This window comes from Periplaneta americana, chromosome 3 (genome assembly GCF_040183065.1).
Source record: "Periplaneta americana isolate PAMFEO1 chromosome 3, P.americana_PAMFEO1_priV1, whole genome shotgun sequence".
NCBI classification, from domain to species: domain Eukaryota; kingdom Metazoa; phylum Arthropoda; class Insecta; order Blattodea; family Blattidae; genus Periplaneta; species Periplaneta americana.
Window position 1 is genome coordinate 87,782,532 of NC_091119.1, and position 17,013 is coordinate 87,799,544.

General features: G+C 37.4%; 1 protein-coding gene across 2 annotated transcripts in view; it reads right to left on the minus strand.

Moving 5' to 3' along the window:
• The window catches only part of Madm (MLF1-adaptor molecule), a 418,262-nt gene that overhangs the window by 143,882 nt on the left and 257,367 nt on the right, over nucleotides 1-17,013 (minus strand). Inside the window, exon 1 of one of the 2 annotated variants that reach the window (XM_069820930.1) lies at nucleotides 7,540-7,636. The exons of the other annotated variant lie outside the window; for it this stretch is intronic. The gene's annotated coding sequence lies outside the window, so the exon portion shown is untranslated. Of the gene's footprint in view, nucleotides 1-7,539; nucleotides 7,637-17,013 lie in introns of those variants that run through there. 2 annotated transcript variants of the gene reach the window in all.

Here is a 17,013-nt window from a genome sequence, read left to right on the forward strand (position 1 = left end):
GCGACCGCCCTTAAAGCCGACCTACTGTTTCAAAACAAGAATATAAAATGATCACGAAAATGCGTTCAAATGTATCAACATTTTCGGAGTTTGATGAGATCAGAATCGTCCTCCAGAATACTGATTCCTCCCCCACTATATATTCTTTGTTTGCTTCATAAACCTAAAGAAAACAAACTGCATTAGTCCATTTTACTTTAACACTATACAATGTCTGGGGAGTTGCAGTGACGCTGCAAAAAAAAAATCGTTTTCGAAAATTTTTACAATGTAGGCTACACATTTTCATTATCACGGATAGAATGAAAATTATTTTTTGTATTCGCTGTCTATATAGGTATATTCGTTTTTGTGTCTACATCAATTTTCTTTCTAACCACTGAACATATTTGCTCATGCTCAGTATGGAAAGTAAAATATTTAGTGAAGCAAGCATATGAAAAACATTTTTATTTGGTAAAAATAAAACAAAATGGCAATATAGGCCCATTTGAAAAATTCTAAATTGTTCATAACTTAATTTCCCTTTCATAAGAAAGAGTGCAAAATAAACAACCACAGACCACACGTCTTTAAATTATTTCAGTTTAGACTTCAGACAGCATAGTTATTCATATAATTATTCATCTAAAAGCAAATTCGTTAGTACTTCAAAATACAGTGTTAGGGCTTAAATAATGAGCAGTCAACCGTTTGGAAGATACAACAAAACATAACATAAATGCCTAAATGTTTTGTGAAATTTTAGTGGCGATATTTTTCTAATGTATTAACTGTATAGTACTGTTATAAGTTATAATTAGGGGGCGGATGTTGATGAAAAGTCATCATCTTATTTTTCACAGTAGGACGATTCCTATTAATATAGAAATCTTTTCTAAAGTCCATCCCTCATTCCACTGAAGGTTTCACTTCACACAACGGAAGTAATATAAAATGCTTGACAACAGCTTACTTTAAGTGAGGACTTTGACCGCTACTGTTCTTTTGTCGGTACGAGAATGTCCTTAGAATTTATGTTTGGAAGAGGGGAAACTTTCACCATGAGCTGGACAGGACGTTGTGTCCTCAACATGGTTCGGAAGGAATGTCTACTGTTGCAGACAGTATTTTTAACACAAAGATTCCAAGAATGCACGCTGCGCCCACAATTTGTTTTGTCATTCACACTCCATCTGGAAGGTCTGGTAACAAAAGTGAAGCGCGAAAGGAGGAGACGGAGAATGAAGGCATTGACATGGACCACCCCTGATTGAAACACATCGTAAATCCCCATTAAAATCTATAGTTTTCCCTTAAAACCATCATTCTGTTGCATGTTATTTTCCTTTATCTTAGCCACATTCCAGAAAGTTGCCTACTCTCTCCGAGATTTGCAGGGCAGTCATTGAAACAAGGTGACTAATTTTTAAGAAGTTGTGGTGCGAGTACGGTGAATAATACACTCAGGGACAAAAAAAACCGGACACTTTAATATTTGCTGGTATTTTGCAAAACATTACCTTCTCATACAATATTATGGTAGCCATCTGTTGTTATGGAGACGTGTATACATTGTTGATTGTTTTTTGTTTTATAAACAAGCCATTACAACCAAATATTCCAATTTTGCTTTCGGAGTCTCAGCTATAACAATTTTGTCTCAACCATTTTGTGCTTCATTATCGTTATCATTCGTTATTTCTTTATTTTTACATTTTCTGAGTTTAAGTGGGGTTGTAACATTTGTCTTAAAACAAGATGCGACCTGAAAATGTGGCTCGAGCTGTAGCCCTTTACGATGATGGACGCAGTGTACGTTACATTGCAAATGTTATGAATATGGCTAGAAGCACAACCCATGATGCCATAAAACGGTATAGAGAGAGACCCTAGAATATATCAGAAGACCAGGTTCGGGTCGTTCAAGAGCTACAAATCCAAATGAAGACAGGTATATGGTGTTGAGAGTTCTAGGGAGCGCAACCTGCCAGCCACCAATTTGTTAACATGCATGGACGCCCAATTTCGGCCAAAACAGTTAGAAGGAGGTTGAAAGCAAGTGGACTGATATCAAGTAAACCTGCAACTGGTCCCAGACTTCTCAGGATGCATCGAGTTGAACGACTACGTTTTGCAAATGATCATAGGGATTGGAGAAATGGACAGTGGAGCTGTGTTCTGTTCACCGATGAGTCCCGTTTCAATCTGTGCTCACCTGATGGACGTGAAAGAGTTTGGAGAAGGAGGGGAGACCGAATTTCACAGTGTTGCATTTCCGAAAATGTGCCGTATAGAGGTGGTGGAGTGATGGTTTGGGCAGGAGTGTGTACGGATGCTCATACAGAGTTGGTTTTTGTTGAAAATGGAAGATTAACAACTGATAGGTATATGAATGTATGTTTGGCTGATCATGTTGTGCCATTTGGCCAATTTGTAGGCGATAATTTTGTTTTAATGCATGATAATGCACGGCCGCATATTGCCCATGCGGTCGGAGATTATCTCCAAGAAGTGGGAATCCATGTTCTTCCATGGCCAGCAAGGAGTCCAGACATGAATCCAATTGAACACATGTGGGACATGCTGGGACGGCGTGTTAAGAATAGACGACCGAGACCAGAATCGTTACAAGAGTTGAAGCTTGAAGCGAGTACTTGGCGAAGAATGGGAACTTATTCCTCAAGAAGACATTGCTAACCAAATTGAGAGCATGCCAATACGTATGGATGCAGTTATTCAAGCCAGAGGGGGTAATACCCGTTACTAAAAAGAGTTTTTAATGTTTAAGGCAGCATAAAACGAAAAAACAGTTAGACCAAACGATGCCATAATTATACGCCCTTTGTAATTTTTGGTACATTTTCTCATCAGAGATTTTTTTTAATGTTGTCGTATAAGGTGCTAAATGAAACATTATTTTGTTTAAATGAGTTTTGTTTCATTTTGAAATAATTGGCAACAAAATACAAGCAAATATAGAAGTGTCCGGTTTTTTTTGTCCCTGAGTGTATTTAAATATCATTTTCTTTTAATTATGTCATTTTTCCATTAGTTTAAGGGCATTTTAACCCTTTGATGCACGCATTTGGGAGGGAAATAAAAAATTGTGTTTGCAATGAAATTAATCTTTTATTTGTCTAAGAGAAGTACCTCAAATTTTAAAAACTTCAGTTTTTGACACAGAAAATAGGTGGTTTCATGGTAAAACCACTATGCAATACTGCAAAACACAATGCCTTCAGGCGTATTGTGAATGATACAAAAGGAAACAGTTTCTGGTCTCATTAAAGCAAAGTGCCACTCCACAAGTGTTGCAGGCCCATTTACTCCTGTGTGGTTGAACTTCAGTGCTACAATAAGCACAGCGTCTTGAAGATCGACACACAGGCGTATGTGCCACCTTGACGAATCTTTTCTCATATGGGACCGTTCTCTTGAAGTAGTGCACAGATTTTAGTACTGTCTTTCTCCCTCTAGTTTTGGAATATTAGCTGCGACCAAACCTTCAACAACAGCCAACCTGAAATTCTTCAGAGTCAGTTCTCCACCTTCATCTCTCAATGAATATACCAAGAAGGGATTAGTCACAGTGACATAACAAAATACCAAAAAATACGGTGCCACTATCTTCTGCATTTTCTATCAATCTCGTACAAGGATTTCAACATATCAGCTTTGTCAACATAACCCAATGTTTGGTGTAGTCCTTCACGAGTTGTAGACTAGCAATTTCAGTGGTTGTTCCATTCTTCTCTTTCCTTGAAACAGTGGCAACAATAGATGGATCGTGGTAATTAGAATGGAAAAGAATGGATCTTCTATCCTTCCACTTGAGCCAGGACACTCCAGCATATGACGTACGGCTATCACTCTCACCATGTTTCAGGTCGCGGTCTCTTCATTCGTTGTGTGGTAAACCAATACGGCCATGTCTAACTGTACCACATGCATAGATATTTGCTGCCTTAGAGATCATCAGATTCAAACTTGTGAAAAAGTTGTCAAAAACACTTTGTGATTGTCACCAACCATCTCTTTCTTGTAGCCATGATGAATAAGCTGACACGAAAATGGAACATTTTGTTGGATATGGTAAGCATAACTACCCTGTTTGCATGGTGGTTACGTTTTGAAATCACCACATTATTTCTATATTGATGCCACATGTGTCGAAGAAATTACAATCTTGTTACTGAAATATGTTCTAAAAGACCGAAAGACAAGTAATACTAAATAGAAACTTATGTAACTGTGATATTTTAGCATACAACTGAAATAAAAACACGTAGCGAGTTTTCCACACCCCAACTATACACAACAACATCGGCCATCATAATGAACAGGCTCAGCAACACAAATATAGGGAAAATAAAATTCTTCTACAGTTACTAAGGATCAGTGAACGCAACGAAGTAGTTTTGAAATAAAAACCACTCTGTAAATAGGCGGGAAACTCAAATTTAAAAGGTGGTTACGTACTGTAACCACTGCGCTTCAGAGGGTTAATGATCATTTTAAGTAGATTTTTAGGTCATCAACATCCGCCCCCTAGTTATAATCTATTTTATGGAGACAACGATAAGGTACTGGTTTAATGTACGGTATATTGGGTAATATACTGCTAAGAATTACAATCACGATAAAGTGCACCAATTCAAAAAAAAAAAAAAAAAAAATCAGCCCATTCATTAGAACCAGATATCCTACTGTTGAAGCCGTTAGACTGTGAACTAGCAGTTTATTTCCTGTTTAAATTTGAGTATTATTATAAAGAGAGACCAGTTTTATTAAATTGACTATATTATGTTAAGTGTCTGAAGAGCAGTTCACATTCTTAATGAATAACAGGAGTGCTTATAATTTGCAATATATTTTTATTTTAAATTATGAGCACACGCAAGAGCCAGGAGAGGGTAGGCCGCTCGGCAGATATCAGGATCGTTCGCGAAGAGGCGATTCGAACGAAGAACGTGAACGTCAATAATTTTATGCTAAGAAAAGTAGGGGAGAAAATTAGAGTAAATAGATTAGGTCCGTTGCCCATTTCTTTCAGGTCTCATCCCGACATTTATCTTAGCTCCTAAGGGAAACCATGAGCAACCCAAGGATTAGTATGTTGTCGTCCAGACAAGCTACAGTAGTTGGCTTAATGGGTGATTCTAAAATCAATTTTCGGAAAACCATCATGAGGAATCTCTCGCTTTCTTAAAATAAAACACAAATTTACAATTGATTTTCTGCGACGATAACAATAATATGATTTTATTCAAACCTCGAGGCAAATTAAGTAGAGAACGGAGCGAGACGGACAGCGTGGAAAACCACGAGGAACAAAGTTCATCTTACACTTCTGATGAAAGTAATTCTAAAAACCATCGTCATACGTTGATATGAATCAACATTCAAATCCAATGGCAAATATGGTAGACTAACAACTTGTCCACCGCATATGAATTTACTATGTATGTAAGTTTCATTTCGTTCTGTGGAATTACGTAACAAAGATATTATACTAAGAAACTCTAATTTTCTACTAACATATATTTGTGGCTTCGCAATATGATCGAAAGAAGCGTACTTAAAACTTATTCCTGTCCAAGAAAAACCATAAATAATAAACGGGAAGTTTATTTTCAAATGTCTTTTATTAGTACTTACATGTAAGAGAGAAAATTAAGAAAATATCTTGTCCTGTTGGGGTAAGTTTGTAATTTGAAACTTATCTCAAAAAGAAGGTAGAAATTTTAAGGCACGTAGGCCAATGTTAAATTATTCGAGGCTGTTATGTAAGAGAAAGAAAATAAAGAAAATCGTTAACTCCACTCAGACATAATTTGTGCTATTTTTACCTGAAAGGTTTCATACAAAGTATCGTTACTACTGTATTTCAATAAAATAATGAGAATTCATCTCCATATTTAACGAGTAGGCCTAAATGAAATCGTGGTCTCTCACGTTCTATGCTTAGAATGCAATTCATTATTCCGCGAACTCGAGTTCGAACTCAGGTACCTATTCACTGATATTATACTTGTAACTGAAAAGGTAGGACGAGGACTCTTCTTCATAAATTTTACTTCACCAACGCTTTGTATATCACTTACAATTTCGTTTCGTAAATATCTTAATTAAAAATATTGTACACAGGGTGGTTTAATAGCTTAAGCGGTATCAGATGGAAATTTGTGAAGTTTTCTTAATGTATTACATATCAGTACTAGTTGAGAACGTCCAGTTGAAGAGATCCATTGGTATATGAAGATATAGCTCTCGTTGATCTAGTGCTGGCCGTTATATCGGAGGTTCGCGTGTTCAAACTCAGCCGAGCGCGATCAACTTTAAAAAGATGATCGAATTTTAAGCATGGCTTCTTCAGGGGAGGGGAGGGGAGTAAAGTTGTGAGATCCGTGTTATAAACTTGCTAGACGTAAAACAACTCTGTCCCTGACAGAGAGCTTAAAACAAAGTTTGTCGGCCATTTCTTGCCCATGCGGAATAATCACTGCCGCAAAAAGCGTCGTTCAATAAAAGACTACCGTACTGCTACTGCTACTGCCACTGCCACTGCTACTACTACTCGTATTTTATTCTATTCTTGATATTTCGTTCTTACAGCACGGAAACCATGCCTGGACTATTGTACTATGCTCCCAGCTAGGTGCATTCTTCATCCACACTAACTGACTGTGCTAAGGTTCGCTGTGTTAAGGTTGCGAGCAAGCAACTCCACTCGTGCCCGACCCAAGCTCTTCTGTGCTTCGCCAGCCGGCGATCGGAGAATGCTATGAAATGGTAATGATAGGGAGAGATCTTGGAGGAATGATGTAGATGCCTAACAAGGGAAACGTGAGAACACCGAAAAAACTCTCAACTGAGACCTTGTTCGCCACAAGAGTCACTGTGGCAGTGTTGCCAACACATAAATTGTATCCCCGTCAGACTAACACCTGGAAATCCGTCAGACTCCGTCAAAATAAAAAAAGACCCCACTCAATATATCTATATAGCTACAAATAAAAGACAAATTTTAACACAACTTACCAATTTTGATTACAATAATAATTCGTCAAGCGCTGATTTGATTATGAGGAAATCTGAAACAGGGGATTCTTTAATATGGTACGGCACAGGTAGGGCTGTTCAAAGAAAAAGTAAAATCCCCCAAAAATTAAACAATTAAAATTACAGCAGGTAAAATAGTCAAAAGACGATGTAAATCGTAATTTCCGCCAGAAAATTCGTCACCTGTCAAAGCCATTCTTTTTCCGTCAGTTACGTTGAAATTCTGTCAGTTTTGACGGAATTTCCGTCCAGTTGGAAACACTGCACTGTGGATTTTTCAATGAAAAATCCCATGCCTGACTGGAATCTATTCTATTAGATCCCCTTCCGGGAGGGGCACGGACTGGGACTGTCCTCGCACGTAAGCCGTTCGGGTAGGCCCATTGTACTACCCGGGATAGAATGGTGTGCATGGCCTAAGTCCCCTCCCCCCACGCTACAGATTCCCCTGCGCGCCGACTCCGAACTTCCCTATAGCCTACATGATCCCCTTACCTTTCCAAGTAGGCCTCACCGCGGTCCCTCGCCCCCGGTCCCACGATTTACCATGAGCCCAATGGAGAGCCCACGCTATAGCGCTACCACCAACGAATCACATATCCACGTGGTCCAGCAGCTGACTCTACATCGGAGCAAGCCCGAAACCTAGGAAAGAAACGGAGATGATGATGAAGGAGGGGAAGACTTATGATGGCGAAATGAATCCGAGAAAGAGCGAGTTACTCATCACTACTGGCGGGCTGGGTCACACAGGTAGGCCGCGTAGAACACCTAACCTAACACTTCCTTCTTATCATGTCGCGGTACACTTCGTCTTAAAACACAATATTCTTCCACATGTCCCGTTACTAACCACTACGTCTGTTGACTAAACAATGACATGAGTGTCCCTCAACTTCGAGCATAGATATTATTTTCATTCTTCCTCTTTCCTTCCTATGCACATTTGTTATTACATTTCTTTCTCATAACGCAACACCCAGCTCGCTCACTAGACAAAAAACCAAGGACAGGGGCCATTAACGCTGAATCGAGCTGTACAAAAGTACAAACCATGCACGAGTCACTGAATTGAAAACTGTGAACTGAAGCACTAGTAATCCCGGCTGTCTCAGCTGACTTTAGTTGAGGAGAATGGTCCAGGAATGGGATAAGCACACGTGGAAAATGAAGTCCATTGCTTAACCTTGAGCCGCCAGTTCGAAATGCACAGATAATAGCTCTATCACCACACATTAAAATTGGATTCAAAACTGAGTAACAGCGATTAAGAATTTCATCCTCATCTACAATACAATATTCTGTTCTACTTTTATCTCGGTACAGTCAATTATGGTTTTGCAGTTTGGATATTTATTTTTAAAGGCAGCCGGCATAGTTTCTTGAACACTTTGTTTACTTTGACAGAATATAAATTTGTTTATTCTTGACGCTAGTTTCGTCATGTTTTTACAAATATTCGGGACACTGTGGTTCGATGCATACCGGATATTTCTCAAAGCTGGGTAGGAGAGACTACTTTTCATAGTATTTATTAAAAACAGCAATAATTGATTTTCGTTAGATATTGCATAACCCTTCGGTTCTGGTAACAGCTAAAGAAGTAATTTAAATACCTCAGGTGTTACTGAAGTGAAATTTTAAATTATGGTTTATTTAACGACGCTCGCAACTGCCGAGGTTATATCAGCGTCGCCAGTGTGCCGGAATTTTGTCCTGCAAGAGTTCTTTTATATGCCAGTAAATCTACCGACATGAGCCTGTCGCATTTAAGAACACTTAAATGCCATCGACCTGGGCCGAGATCGAACCCGCAACTCGAGCACAAAGGCCAACGCTATGCCGACTGCACTACCCAGGCTGACTACTGAAGTGAAGTCATGCAACTTTGTGTTACCTTTAATAGAAGAATATCCCTGAAACTCTAGTCTCATGTTAACACTATCATTAGTTTCACAACTCTTAACATATTAATTGGGCCAGCGCTGACACGTATGTTTGCTTGTGTACACGCATCATTTCCATTCGTGTTGCAACAGAAAATTAGTTCACTGCCATAAACTTGAGCATACTTGTAAATGAATTTATTTCATTATCTTGAAATTAATTAATTTGCCAAAATGTTAAGTTTATTTATTTCCACAAGCCTCTAGAATCCATTCGATGACTCCTGTAATGAAATATAAATTTCTAAAAACTATGGTGAGCTCAGAGGCAAGGTTTTGTGGATGACCAGACCTTTGTTTCCAACAAGGTGGACGCTGCTTATCCTTGAACTTTTAGTTAGCTCTCATTGTGAACCAACAGGACTAGAACCAATAAAATAAATTTAACTTTCTAATTAGTAAATAATGATATTAAGCTTTATAAGAATAGGGGACTGACATTTTTGCAATTTAGCATAACAATTTATATCATTCATTTAAACAGTAACTGCTTAGAAAAATCAGAGTTGGCAATAATACTGTACAGTATGTGATTTACAGCCCGCAGTATTCACAGTTTTCTACTTTTGTAGTTTTTTTTATAGGAAATGCATAAAATACATCATCCGTATTGTATGTATTAGAACAATACACTATGCAATATTAGTTAGTAGGCCTATAGCTTCTTCCGCGTTTTTTACTCTCCATTGAGTACAAGCGCTGGAGTGTTAGACCACAAACACATTGTCGGTGGGATGCCTCTCCTATGTTCAGTTCCAGGATCGCGGCGCTGGCATAGCTTGCATGGTGCCTGTAAATTCTGTTACTAACTACATGGAGAAATTGGAGATATGAGCACAGTCTAGTACAGGCCTGCACAAGGTTTGCGCTCTCCGAGCCGGCTCACAGCTCATGAGCGGAATGCAGATATTAGCTGCGCTCTGTGTAAGGGTGGACTGGAAGAAGGGGTGATCTCGTACAAAATATACACAAAAAGAAGTACTATAACGAGTGTTTATGAAATGAATTCCTGTTCTATTATTAATTAACTATTATTAATTAATAAAGAAATATTTATTTTGCAGAAATAATAGAAATTCTATAGCTACTTAAATGTACAATATCATTTTGTTATATTTTTATTTATCAGTACATCAAAACGAGGTTTTATGCTGTTGGCAGCTGAAAGGAACAGTAGCCTACTGATCGTAATGAAACATCAGTTACAGATGTTCGATGTCTGCCTTTATTAAAGTTTATTATAGAAAACAGTTGCTCACAAATATAAATGTTGAGCCAAACATAGCAATCATTTTCACAGCCAGCCTGTGTAGTCGTGGATATTATTACTAATGTTTACTCTTGTAAAACCCAACCAGGCTAGTAGTATTATTCAAACGATCTTTAGCCCTTAGGTCACATTGAAGATCAATAAGTTCGAGCTGTAAATTGTTAAATGTTATGTTCCGTCTTTTAGATTCCTCCATACTGTACTGTAGCAGTAGGTAAGCAACGTGAAACAGTTACTGAGAATGGGCCTACACACTGCACTCCACTAGAAAACTGAGTGGTCGTTCCCCTCTACCTATAGCAAGTCTGTCATTCTGACGTATCTTGCTCTCCGTTTCGGCGAGCGGGGAACACGGCTCTCCCGCTCCCAAGGAGCCCTGTTCGTGCAGGTAAGGTCTAGACGCTAGTATATACAGTCACGAAGCCCAATATGTAGTAAATATGCATCCATAGATAGTTGCTAACCACTAGGATCGCTACTATCGCCTCATTACAGACAATGCGAAATAGTACCTGCACAGTCTATTGTTCCTAGGACACTCATAAACTCAAGCTTCGTGACTGCATATATATTAGACTATGATATGAGTAAGATCTCGTGCTTGAGCTTATCTCTATGGTATTTCCGCGTTAAAAATACAGAAGTCCCCCATATCACCCTCGTAGGGGAGGGGGAGTCTACGCATAAAGAGATAAATGGTAGCTGTGCATAAGCACTTCCATTCGCTCCATCTCGGATGAAAAAAAAACTTACAGTACTGTAGGCTATACTGAACAAGACAAGAGTCTAGGAAGGCTGACAGATGGACAATCAAATATATAGAAGACGACACAATTCTGTATCATGGATATTGAACCGAGTATCAAATTAACTCAATCGATCCCTGTCGTACTTTCTATTGATTTGTATAACAAGAGATGAGGACCTGTAATAAAGTGGGACGTCTATAAATGACGATGATGATGCCCTGTAACTGAGATGTAAAAGGTGGCCAGAACATGGGAAGTCCATTTATAGTACAGTGAAACCTGTTCAAATCGGAACCTGAATAATCCGGAATCCTCTCTATTTCGGAACAATTTCTTGGTCCCGGCGAAATTCATATGTATTATGTGTAATTTTTCCTGAATAAAACGGAAACTGTCCAACGCGGAAACGGACACTGTCTGCTACTGTTCAAAACGGAAATAATATTTTGGACACACTACTTTAATGTAAATTATATTTTGAAACAGTATGTGCTTTCAAGGAATATACGAAATACTAGTAGCTCACTAAGATAAAAACAAGTTTTGTCTGTAAACTTTTTGAGGGTGTGTTGGCCTGGTGGTCATAAATTTTATTACCATATTGACTAGGCAGACGAGTCCCTTCAAAGATGTTCAATGTTTCACTCCTTTATACTGTCGTAGCTGGGTAGAACGCAAGTGTATTAGTGATTTCGTGATAAAAAAAAGTTGCGTAAAAATGTTGCACTATCATTAGTTGATGAAGTAAAAGTTATCGAGGAAAATGAGAAACGAAGAGTATGGAAAATAATATTGAAATTTATGAATGGAAAACTCAGGTGTAATTTAACACTTTAAAAAATAAAGGCCGTATCATGAATGAGTGACTTGCGGTCAATAATGGTGACATAAAAGGAAACAGAAAACAACTGGTTACATAGAAATAAATGAACTGTTGTGGGAGTGGATTGTTCTTGCCCTTTCGAAGATCATGCAAATTTCTGGACCTATTCTGCAAAGAAATCCCTTGAACTGGCAAAAAAATTAAATAATCCAGAATTCAAGGCTTCTAGGCTCCTAGTCCAATTAAATAATGTGCTGTGATATACAGTACAGTATTATATTATAGTGTTAGATACTAAATTTAGTGTAATTAATAAACTTTATAGTGTTTAATGAGTGAGTTACGATACAATTTATACACGAAATGAGATTTTCATCAAGATCATTCACCAATTAAATAAGTGACAGGAAGCTGATTTAATGTCAGTAGTGTTAAACAGAATATTTTGTAATTCCTACAATTTGCGGCATGCCATTTTGTTTTTCATTTATACAAATGATAAAATATTCCATTTTAACTTCACACCTGAATAACACGGAAACCTGTCCAAAATGGAAAAAAATTAGGACCATGTCACTTCCGTCTTGAACAGGTTTCACTGTAATAAGTTTCAATCCTTGCCAAGTTTGTAGTGCTGTCTACATCAACGATGTAAATGAACAAAGATGAAGAAATATGTAGTACTGAATTCAAGATAGAAAGGTGGAATGAACGTGGAATGCAAAGAACTATATCGTGGTTTACAATAAAGTAAATATGTCTATGTGAGCATATGACTGAAATTAACAACTGCCAAGATTTCAGAAAGACCCAAAAAATTAAAATATGATATACTTCGGTTACGTTCCTGAAACAGAGCAGCCAGAAACATAAAGAGAACAAGAAGATGACATTAAAAGTAACGTCATGGATGAATAATAGGATACGAAAGTTACTCACTTTCCCGTTTCAAACGTAAGAGACGCTACTGTAGAAATTGATCTTGCTGCCACCTGTTTTTGTCCGGAATAACTAATTACTCCATGCATATAGCAGCACACTAAGTGGAGGATGGAATAACTAATTACTCCAAGCAGCTAGCAGCGCGAAAAGTACAATTACGTGCATAAAACATTCTTCCCTTCTGAACTACCGAAATTAAAACAAACATTTTACATTTTTATTTCTTCCATCTTCCACCGAAAATTCATATTGGAGGCAAAATGAAAGAGACACTATGTTACACTATCTTCTAATACAACTTATTAAAATACAACCAAAAAGGGACAGAAACGGAAACGAAAGGTTAGATAACTGAAATTGTATTCTTTGGGTATTTAGTATGCAGAGCATTGGAAAAGTCTGCAAAAATTAGGTAGATAATTTAAATTATTATTACTATCTACTATTTTACCATACATTCAGCGACACTGCTAAGAAGGTCCACAAACATCATTGTTTAACATACACAGCAAATACACGCACGTACCACTTACATCCAGGTGCAGAATATTTTCCTCGATTTTTTTTCTTTTGCAAGTTTCTGACTTCCATCTTGTCTTCTCATCTGTCTAACCCAGGGCTGGATACCAAGAGCGAATTCTACCCTCTCACGGGGAGCCATATGATTTCTTTTCAATCCCTTTCTTCCGCGCCGAACACCACGTGGCGCTGATTCAGTGACGGATGAGTATTAAGCGTCCCCGTTTAGAGTTTGGATTCGCTCCCGGTGCCCAGCCCTGGTTAACCCAACCCTGGGCAATAAGCTTGAAACGGTGGAACCAAAAAGGTGTACTAGTATGGCCGTCAAATTATCCATAGTTCATCTCTTTTTCCGGTGTGTTTATCAGCTGTTTTGTTCATATTATTACAATTACAAATTGCTGTGAATATTTAAAAAATGTATTCAAGTTCAGCAGGTGTTATTTTGTTTACAAATAAGCTAATATTCTATTCGGTTCAACTGCACAATAAATGTTATGTTTTATTTAACGACGCTCGCAACTGCAGAGGTTATATCAGCGTCGCCGGATGTGCCGGAATTTTGTCCCGCAGGAGTTCTTTTACATGCCAGTAAATCTACTGACATGAGCCTGTCGCATTTAACACACTTAAATGCCATCGACCTGACCCGGGATCGAACCCGCAACCTTGGGCATAGAAGGCCAGCAAACTGCACAATATGTCCCTTGATATGTCCCCCTATGCTTTAACACGTGAAGGAGTGCCAACATCCTTGTTGATAAAAGAAAGAATGTGGAAATGAAATGTTCAGTCCATGTCACAACCGTAACACTTTTAATAAATATACAGTGAAATGTACATTGACATAATAATCTGCTAATACTCCTGTTACCTCCACATCCGTTCTAAACCGTTTACGTATGACCGAAACCGATAGTAGCAATTGAATATTTGGCGATTGGCGGTATTCCGTTGAGGATTATGGGGGCATAGAAGGTGTAGTTTGACCTCATATCCGTCACACCGATTTCAAGCATATTTGCTTGGATTGCTCCTTCCTCTCTTTTTACCTTCTCAGGTCTAACCATAATGGATAAGTGCAGAATTCTGGAGGATCTATCCATTATGTAGTTCTAATATTCACCTCCTACAGTACCGGGCGCTGGTCTTGATACTTCGGCCGGGGGAAGATAGATGTTGACCGCAGTTTCGCATCCTATTATATACATTCATGGTAACGTACTGAGTAAATATCAAGTTATCTTGAACGAAACGGCAGCTGGATTACAAAGAGAAATAAATAAACTGAAAAAATATATAATGAAGATATTCAATTTGAAATTTTCCATCATTAAAACAAGCACGATGACTTTCAGGGGAAAACCCATGTACGGTGTATGATTGTTATAAACGATTAAATAATTGAAGAAAACTTCAGTTTCAATTATCTCAGTTTTTATCCGTCACATTACTTGAATATGAAAATGAGTAAGTTTAGACTAAGTGAATGGAATAATTACACAAATGAAGTTCTACAAAATAATGATAGTGCATATGGCGACTTACGGATATAAAACTGGACAGTGAATAAGATCTAGAGCAGATTAAGGAAAATGGTATCTGTTGAAATAAGATTCTTAAGATCAACAGCAGGATTAGCCCCAGATAAGGAAAAAGTACAGGTTAAATATTATATAGTATAAATGCAAACCCGAGGAAGGATGAAAGAAAAGCTGATACAATAATATACTAAGAATGATGAAGATATATAAATGTAGGGACACGAGGAGCATGATGGCAAGACACAGAGACCTGCACAGATATAGGCTTAAAACAGGCCCGTGAGCCACGGGTTCGAGTAATTACTACAACAAGAAATTAATATTTTACGGGTCTTTTCTAAGGACGCGATATTGTTTCTCCTTCTTAAAAATAACATGTTGATCATAATGTTTAACCACAAAAATTAAGAAACGATAAATCTTTTTTTCTATGCCTGCAACTAAGAATAAAATTACCTTAAATCCTTATTTTACACCTCCACGTGGAAAATATATAAGCCGCGTATTTTATTTTAATTTAAAAATGCATCCAGAGCAGCAACAGTACGCAAAATTAAATTGTACGAGTAGTCCTAAAATAATGGGTGACAAAATGGATCAGCAATAACGAGCGAGTAGGCCTACTCACTTTGACATTACACAAATTTAATTATTTACTGTTTTGTTGGCGAGCTTGTTTCTCCAATTAAGGTTATCGGGATCACAACTGCACTAATATAACACGAATGAAGTTTTTTTTTTTTTTTTTAATTGAATGAAACTGTCGAACGTGCTTTTACTTTCTCATTAAAGGAAGTATTGTAATGCTACAAATATTTAGTTCCAGATTTTCGCGGAAATACACATTTTTACTTCTTTAATATCGAAAATGTTGTTCTGGGCATTCTATATATCCGTCTGTATACGATTTTACTTCTAAACTATTAATGCATTTTGTGCATATTCAGTATCTACCAGTCATTTTATACGGAAATGATTTACATTAAATATTATTTTTACTACTACTACTACTACTACTACTACTACTACTACTACTACTACTACTACTACTACTACTACTACTATTATTATTATTATTATTATTATAGGCCTTTTTAAGGAAGTTGGTTGACAAGAAATGCGAAAGTTGTGAAAATATAAGTACATTTTATTTATCAAAACTTTGTTTTAATAGTCACAATTTTATATGTTACCGGTAGTCAGAAATTCTAGTTTTCACTAACATAATTCAATTACATCTAGAAATAACTATGTTAGAGGTCAGTACAGACTTTTTAATACAATTAGTAGCTGTAATAGTAGGCCTAGGAGCAGTGGTAATAGTAGGCCTAGTAGTAGTGGTAATAGTAGGTCTAGTAGTAGAGGTAATAATAGAACTAATAGTAGTGGTAATAATAGGCCTAGTAGTAGTGGTAATAGGCCTAGTAGTAATGGTAATAGGAGGCCTAGTTTTGGTAGTATTAGTAGGCCTAGTAGTAGTGGTAATAGTAGGCCTAGTAGTAGTGGTAATAATAGGCGTAGTATTAGTGGTAATAGTAGGAGTAGTAGTGGTAATAGTAGGCGTAGTATTAGTGGTAATAGTAGGAGTAGTAGTGGTAATAGTAGGCCTAGTAGTAGTGGTAATAGTAGGTGTAGTAGTAGTGGTAGTAGTAGGTCCAGTTTTTGTGGCAATAGTAGGCCTAGTAATAGTGGCAATAGTAGAGGCCTAGTAGTAGTAGACCTAGTAGTTATGGTAATAGTAGGTCTAGTAGTAGTGGTAATAGTAGGCCTAGTATTAGTGGTAATAGTAGGCCTTTTTGTGGTAATAGTAGGCCTAGTAGTAGTGGTAATAATAGGCCTAGTAGTAGTGGTAATAGTAGGCCTAGTTTTGGTGGTATTAGTAGGCCTAGTAGTAGTGAGACCTAGTTCCTAGTAGTGGTAATAATAGATCTAGTAGTAGTGGTCATAGTAGACCTAGTAGAAGTGGTAATAATAGGCCTAGCTAGGCCATCAGCTATATTTTCACTAATTTCTTTGCATTTAATACAACCAAAAACTAGAAGTACATACTCTAAAATACGGAAATTACATGATTAATTCATATATTGTGAAACGAAACAGTTTTAGACAGATATAGTCTGAGGATTTTCTTATGCACTCTGCTATTATAATACACTGTAATATAATGGCACCTAAC